The following is a 7,307-nucleotide window of genomic DNA, read 5'->3' on the forward strand; positions in this document are numbered from 1 at the left end:
GGTCTTCCTCTTTGCCCTGTGGCTGTCACAGCCCTGTTGAGGATGGGGTCTGCTCCCAGTTGTTGGAGTAGAAGCCCTGAGGGTCAGGTTTGATATGGCTCTGTTGCCCTTAAGTGTGTGCTCTGTCCCCAAGGAGGTGAATTTTGAAGCAAATGAGGCCCGTGGGGTCACAGCAAACCTATGCACAACCTGTGTATGTTTCCGTGGTTCTGCCCAGAAGCAGCCCAAGGTGATGCCTCTTTCTCCATTGTGTTTGTCCCAGGCCTAGAGCTAGGCTGGTGCTGGGGGCCGGGGCGTTGTGGCTGCAAGAATAGAGTCAGTTGTGCTGCTGCCTGAGACCTGGGTCACCTCTCTGGAAGGGCTCTCCCAGGACCTGTCCACCCCAGATCCAGCTCCAGGCTGCAGTGTGAGGTGGGCAGGACTGGATCACTCCCATTGGGAAAAGAATAGCTGTGTACCCCTCCCCAGGGACTGTCTGCCAGGGATGTGCAATTCTGTGACACTGCCTGCCACCTGCTGTGCACACCCACGAAGTCAGGGCCTCATTACTAGTCAGAGTTCTCCAAAGAAACAGAACCAAGAGGATGTGTGTGTGGTGAGAGATTTATTTTAAGAAACTGATTGTCAGAGTTGATGAGTTAGAAATTCACAGAGTAGGTAGGTCGGCAGACAGAGACCTGGGGAGGTGTTGGTATTACAGCTCCAGTCTGCAGGCACTATCTCTCTTCCTTAGAAGACCTTAGCCTTTGCTCTTAAGGCCTTCAACTGATTAGACAAAGCCCACCCATGTTATGGAGGATAATCTGCTTTACTCAAAGTCTACTGATTTAGATGTTAATTCTTTAAAAAAAAAAAAAAAATACCTTCACAGCAACATCCAGACTGCCATTTGACCAAATATCTGGGTTCTGTGACCTAGTCAAGTAGACATATAAATTTACATCACAGCCTCCGAGTCTGGCATGAGAGAAAACACAGAGGCCTGAAAGAATGTGCTGAGTTGGTTGGAAATCCCATGTGCCATATGGAGAGAAGAGCAGGGAAAGAGGAGGGTACACAGATGGGGCCTTTGCCACTTCTTTTCTGGCCTTGGGAAGGGTCATCATACCAAACTATGACCCTTAATAAGATGTTACTGAAGGTTTGGTAAACAGATTTATTTAGCACTGCTAATAGAAAGGATTGGTCTTAGGGCCCTAAGACCCAACCCAACACTTCAGTCTGTACTGTGGTCTCAGGCTAGTTCACCCTCCACCCAAGGGATACTCTGAAGTCCCCACATAACAGTCAGGGTCCAACTCTGTGAGCACCCCCAAATATAAAATTTCTCTCCAGCAATTCAAATGCCTGTGTTTGTATTATCTCCCCAGAACAATTGATAGTAGAAATAGTCAACCCCTCCAAATAAAACCCCACATTTTACTCTCAAAAGCATGGAATAAGATAGATCGAATAAGACCCCAAAAGTGTCCACAGGATACTTCTTAATATCTGAGTGATTGGTTTTTAAGTACCACCAACATAGGACACCAGCATCCCATCCGGGCTGCCCTGTACTTTTCAAGTCCTTCTTCCAAAGTGGCTTAAACAGATTAAAGTAGCTAATAAGCTGCAGGTCTCACTTCTCATGTACAAACACTTAGGAAAAGAATCCATTGGATACCCAGACTGAAGGAGGGAAGAGTGTCTTGAACTCTGCAGGGGCCCCACCCTGCTAATATAACAGAAGCTGTACAATAGAACATAGCGCTGACAAGTGTGAGCTTCGGAGCTATTCCACTTGGGCTGAAATCCCAGTTACATGACCTTGGGCACTTTATTGAACTTCTCTGCGTTTCTATTTCATCAATAGTAAGGGATTGTAAAAGAGTTATGAGTATTAAATCAATTACTATGAAAAGCTTAGAAGAGTGGTGCGCAGGATTTGGCTCAATAAATTTTAGCTGTAAGTATTACATTATTAAATAGGCCATTTAACATCTCACTCTGCAGCTGTCTCTCTTGGGATATCTCATCCCTTTCATCCACAAGAATAGTATTTAAGTCCTCATTACTTCCCTTATTACTTCTGCATAACTAAAGGTCACTGTCATAATGGTCTCTCCAAACAGAGGGCATTTCCCAAAGATAAATTCCAGTCTCTCTATTCCTAGATAATGAAAACAAGCAAGCAAAAAACACAACAATAAAAACTGCTGGTAATCCTCCCAATTACACTTCCCAAATTCAAGCAAAGTTTTAAAGCCTGGTCGTCACTGAACACTTCATTAAGGAAATTGAACATCAGTCTGATGGCAGTGAGGGGCCAGTGCAGGATTTTCAATGAGTGTGACTTGGTCCAGCTTGTGTTTGTGAGGATTGCTCTGGCAGACCATGGAGGACAGAGAGGAGGGCTGTTGAGAAGGAGGTTCAAGCACAAGGCCATGGCAGTGACCAGACAGGAAATAAGAAGAACAACACCCAAGGCAATGGCTGTTGGAATCGTGCCAAGAGATCCTCGCTGGCCATCACACCTCCAAAATACTGCATTCAGTAATTATTTGCTTTTCAGTTTACTTTCATGACGTTTGACTTGTATCGAGTCAAGAAGGGATGTTCATTGCATGGGCTTAAACTCTTGGCTTCCAGAGCTCATACAGAAAAAGATGAACAGACATCATCTATTAATTTATCTCGTGTTTCATGGTCATGAATTGCCTTGAATGTCCACAGTAATGGTCTCCCTAGAATACAATTTACTATCAAAAATTGAAAACTATTATGTCATGGCACCTTCCTTTGTTCAAAAACACTCAGGACCTGGGCCTGAAGTTCTGCCAGTGGAGTGAGGGGCGAGGAGGTCCAAAAACATCCATCAGAAAGAACTGTCGTGGGACTTCCTAGGTGGCGCAATGGTTAAGAATCTGCCTGCCAATGCAGGGGACAAGGGTTCGATCCCTGGTCTGGGAAGATCCCACATGCTGTGGAGCAACTAAGCCCATGTGCCACAACTACTGAGCCTGCGCTCTAGGGCCTGTGAGCAACAACTGCTGAGCCCACACACCACAACTACTGAAGCCTGTGCACCTAGAGCCCGTGCTCCACAACAAGAGAAGCCACCACACTGAGAAGCCTGTGCACAACAGCAAATAGTAGCCCATGCTCACCACAACTAGAGAAAACCCACATGCAGCAATGAACACCCAACACAGCCAAAATAAATAATAATAATAATTAATTAACTTTTATTCTAAAAAAGAACCATTGTTGCGGAGTCTGCGGACACCCATCTTTATCTTCCAGGGGCCCCAGCCACCAGCCTACAGCTCCTTATACTGCAGAACAGAATCCAATTGCCAGTCTTTCTTTTATCCTTCTTTCCCTAAAAAAGTAGAAAATCAAGGAATTCTCTTTTTCAGTAATTTGCTGTATTAGTGTCACTTCTTTGAGGGGCTGTTCAAATGCTTTTAATTAGCTATAATCTTATTCCTATAGAACAAATTATGGAAGAAGAGCAGTGGCTTCTCACCCAAAGTCACATGACCATTCAGCCTCCAACCCGAACTTCTAGGAACCAACAGCCCAGCAGTACAATGAGCAGATGCTCAGTGCATCCTTGAACTTCAACCCAGATGTCATTTTCATAAACAAAAGATAAGCCAATCCTACCTTTGGGGAGAGAGGAAGCACCACAAAAAGGAAAAGTTAAAATTAGATAATCCGAGAAGTGAGAAATAAGTAAAAATTTTAATCAATGCCTGAAAAACATGATACTGTTATGCTCAAACACTTTTAGTAAATGCTGTTCTCACAGATGTTTCATAAAACATGAAACTCCATCTGTAATATTTCTCTAGTTTTAAGAAATTTTGTAGCTCAATTATTTATAAAGCAATGGTCTTCTACAGCAAGCCTGCCCTTCTTTCCTTTGTTTCTCCCAAGACTCTTATCTCCAAGATTTTCTTTTTATCTTTCATGCTAAAGGAAAGTAGTAACTCTTGTGACTAATGTCCCAAGATATAAACTCTCAAACAAACACAAATGATGCAACACTGCATGATAGAAAACATTTTTCTGGAACAAAATATTAATCTTACCTGCCACATCCTCATATATTTGGGGCCATAAATTTTGCTTTATTCATCCATTATTTTTTTCTTTATGAGTCTCTTTTCTTGAAATAGATACACGGTAGTTTAAATAAATAAACCAGGTCTCCACAACCACAATTTTAAGGATTGTCTGTCTCTTTAGAAAAAGATTGATCTAGTTCTTTCTATTCTTAGATTTATTTCTTTTACAGTTCCCAACTGTCAGCATCCTCCAACACAACCAAGAATCAAATAAAGCAGAAATAAGCACGTGTTCCAAGGGCATTTACCTGAGCGACGCTTGTTCTCAGAAGGACAAGTGGACCGTAGACCCAGCATCCCCAGGGCTGATTAGAGAGGAGCTTGGAGGCAGACACACAAGCACATTCACTCACGTGTTCCAAGGGCATTTACCTGAGCGACGCTTGTTCTCAGAAGGACAAGTGGACCGTAGACCCAGCATCCCCAGGGCTGATTAGAGAGGAGCTCGGAGGCAGACACACAAGCACACTCACTCACGTGTGCACCCCACAACATGAGCCAAGAGGAAACAAGGCCAAACATCTCCCCTCCCCTGGGAAAGAGACGCTGTGTTATTTTTAGGAAAAACTGAAGCCTGTGGCTCTTTTGTCCTTTGAACTTTTCACTAAGACTGGCGTTTCCATCCTACTTGTAAATGGGAGCTTCACCTCACCCTCACTCTTGGCTCAAGACAAGTCACAGAATAGGATTTGAGCTGGAAAACCCTTCAGGGCTCTAGAGAGCAAAGACCAGATTATTTAAAATACTAAGCCAGAATGAAATCACAGCCATCATTTTGGGGCTTGTGTGTGCTATATCCCCACCACAATCTCCTGAGGTAGGTGTGACCCACATGGTTTACGGGAGACAAAAGGCCAGGTGAGGGGTTAAGACCTCTGCCCGACCCCAAGATGTGTCCGCATCACAGATATTTGATGAGAGGCGGGAGTGAGTCGGGCCCCATCCTGGACCCCAGGCGTGGGGAGGAGACAACAGATAAACAAGTGTGTGTGTGCCTGTACAGACAGGTTGGTGTAGATGGAGATATGTAGTCGGGGAGCGAGGACTTCACAAGGAAGTAAAGAGACAGTGACAGAGACAGGGCTGCGGCTATGAGGAGGGGCCCAGGGCGGGCTCTCTGGGAGGGGACGTCACGCCCAGAGCAGACAGCCTGCCCAGGACCTGCTCCTTGATGCCCTGGGACCAAACTGCCTGGCCTGAAACCCAGACCACAGCCCTACAGCCATCGGCATGTTGCTGCTGCTCTTCCTCCTGAAACCGTGCACCTCAGACTGGGACGCAAACCCACGCGACCGGGACTCGAACCCTGCCAAAACCCAAGGTGTTCTAACTGAGATCGCACACCTGGTTTCAGGACTTAATGAAGCTCAGGTTCTTGATGTCTCATCACAGAAGAAATTCAGTGAGAGACAAAGTGATAGGTAAGAAGCAGATATATTTAGAGGGAAACACACTCCGCAGACAGAGTGTGGGCCATCTCAGAAGGTGAGAAAGGCACCAGGGCACGGGGTTGTCAGTTTTTATAGGGGTGGGTCGTTTCATAGGCTAATGAGTGAGAGTATTCCAGCTATTTCAGAAAGGGGCGGGGCTTTCTAGGAATTGGGCCACTGCCCACTTTTTTATCCTTATGATCTGTCCTTGGAACTGCCATGGTGCCTGTGGGTGTGTCATTTAGCTTGCAGAGGTGTCACAGTGAGCGTGTACTGAGGTTTAAGGTCTAGTGGAAGTCGATTTGTCCTCCACCTTGGAGCCATTGGGTTCTAACCAGTTTATGTCACGTCCTCAGGCTATGTGCCCTGCCCCCTCCCCTCCTCTTTCACTCCCTCCTTGTGGCAGCATGAGCCCCTCTGCCAGGGGTGGCTCTCTGCATCCTTCCTGGATGGTGACAGTGACAAGGACGAGGACGGGCCACCCCAGCCCCAGGTGCCCACTCCTCCGCGAATATGACATCCCCACACACTCTGCACCTTGATGGTCATGTCGTGGAATGAGATTAACCCAGATTCCCAGCCCAGCCACTTCTCCAGGCCCCAGGACCAATGGCAGCCCCTCTTCTGCTCCGAACGCTTCCAGGAGCTGGGCCAGCAGTGAGCCAGGTGAAGTCCCCATGTCTGAGCTTCATCCTGTGACTTTGCACAGGGACTGTGTATCAGGAGGGTGGCAGGGCCTCCGAAGTCTGAAGAAGTGACTGAAACAAAATAACGGCTTTGTTTTTAGACATGACGTTTTGTTTATTTCTAAATACTACATAACTCGAAAGGAGGGCATGTTTTGTGTTCGCAGGGAGAAAATGGGCTTTAAGAGGCTGAAAGCAGTGGACTAGAGGGCATCAGCGGGTGTGCTGTGTAAACTGAAGTAGTGACTCTAAGGGGGGGGATCTCAGATGATGGGATGGGGGTGTCATCACGCCCAGCTGCAGAGAACGCAAGGGCGGCGGTGTCAACACATGCCCCGCCCCCACCACCTTGTGTGATCACAGGGCAGCCTGGCTCCTCCAGCCCGCCGTCCCTCTGCTGCATCCCTGCCACCATGGTTACATCTCTGTTCCGCAGACGCTGCCCCGGCCAGGACCGCTGGAGTCTCCCATGAGGTTACATTCAGGCTCTTCTCTTTACTCAGAACTAGTTCTAAGCGCAGCACAGTCTAGACCCCTGGCCTTTATACTCATCCTTCAGACCACACAGCACAGTTCAGGGCCCACAGCGCAGGCCTCAGGAGTACGGGCTCATTCATCTCCTCGCCTGTGGACCCGTGCACGTGATACATCACATAACACACTCGTGTAACATACTAGTTACATGTGTGTTTGTGAATACATGCACATATGCACACGTTAGATATATGCAAATGTCTACATCAGTGTATCTTATATTCAGTCACTGCTCATATTTCCATCATCATAAAATATTTTTTCATCAGAGCTAAAATTTTCTGTTATCTTCTGACGTTGTTCATGGCCATTTTCCCACAGATTTTGTGCTTTGATTTTTTAAATTTAATTTTTAATTTTTATTTTGGAGTATAGTTGATTTACAGTGTTGTGTTAGTTTCAGGTGTACAGCAAAGTGATTCAGTTATACACATATGTATATATATTCTTTTTTCAGATTATTTTCCATTATAGGTTATTACAAGATATTGAATACAGTTCCCTGTGCTATGCAGTAGATCCTTGTTGGTTATCTATTTTATTTG

General features: G+C 45.9%; 1 long non-coding RNA gene across 1 annotated transcript; it reads right to left on the minus strand.

Annotated features, from left to right (window-relative positions):
* Window positions 1-3,269: 3,269 nt before the first annotated feature.
* LOC130846494 (uncharacterized) lies at window positions 3,270-4,776 on the minus strand. The gene is made up of 3 exons (XR_009051570.1): window positions 4,361-4,776; window positions 3,509-3,648; window positions 3,270-3,361 (listed from the first exon to the last, which is right to left on the minus strand). It is a non-coding gene; the product is annotated as an uncharacterized LOC130846494 (long non-coding RNA).
* Between the last annotated feature and the right edge of the window lie 2,531 nt (window positions 4,777-7,307).

This window comes from Hippopotamus amphibius, chromosome 2, assembly GCF_030028045.1.
Source record: "Hippopotamus amphibius kiboko isolate mHipAmp2 chromosome 2, mHipAmp2.hap2, whole genome shotgun sequence".
In the NCBI taxonomy this organism is placed as follows: Eukaryota; Metazoa; Chordata; class Mammalia; order Artiodactyla; family Hippopotamidae; genus Hippopotamus; species Hippopotamus amphibius.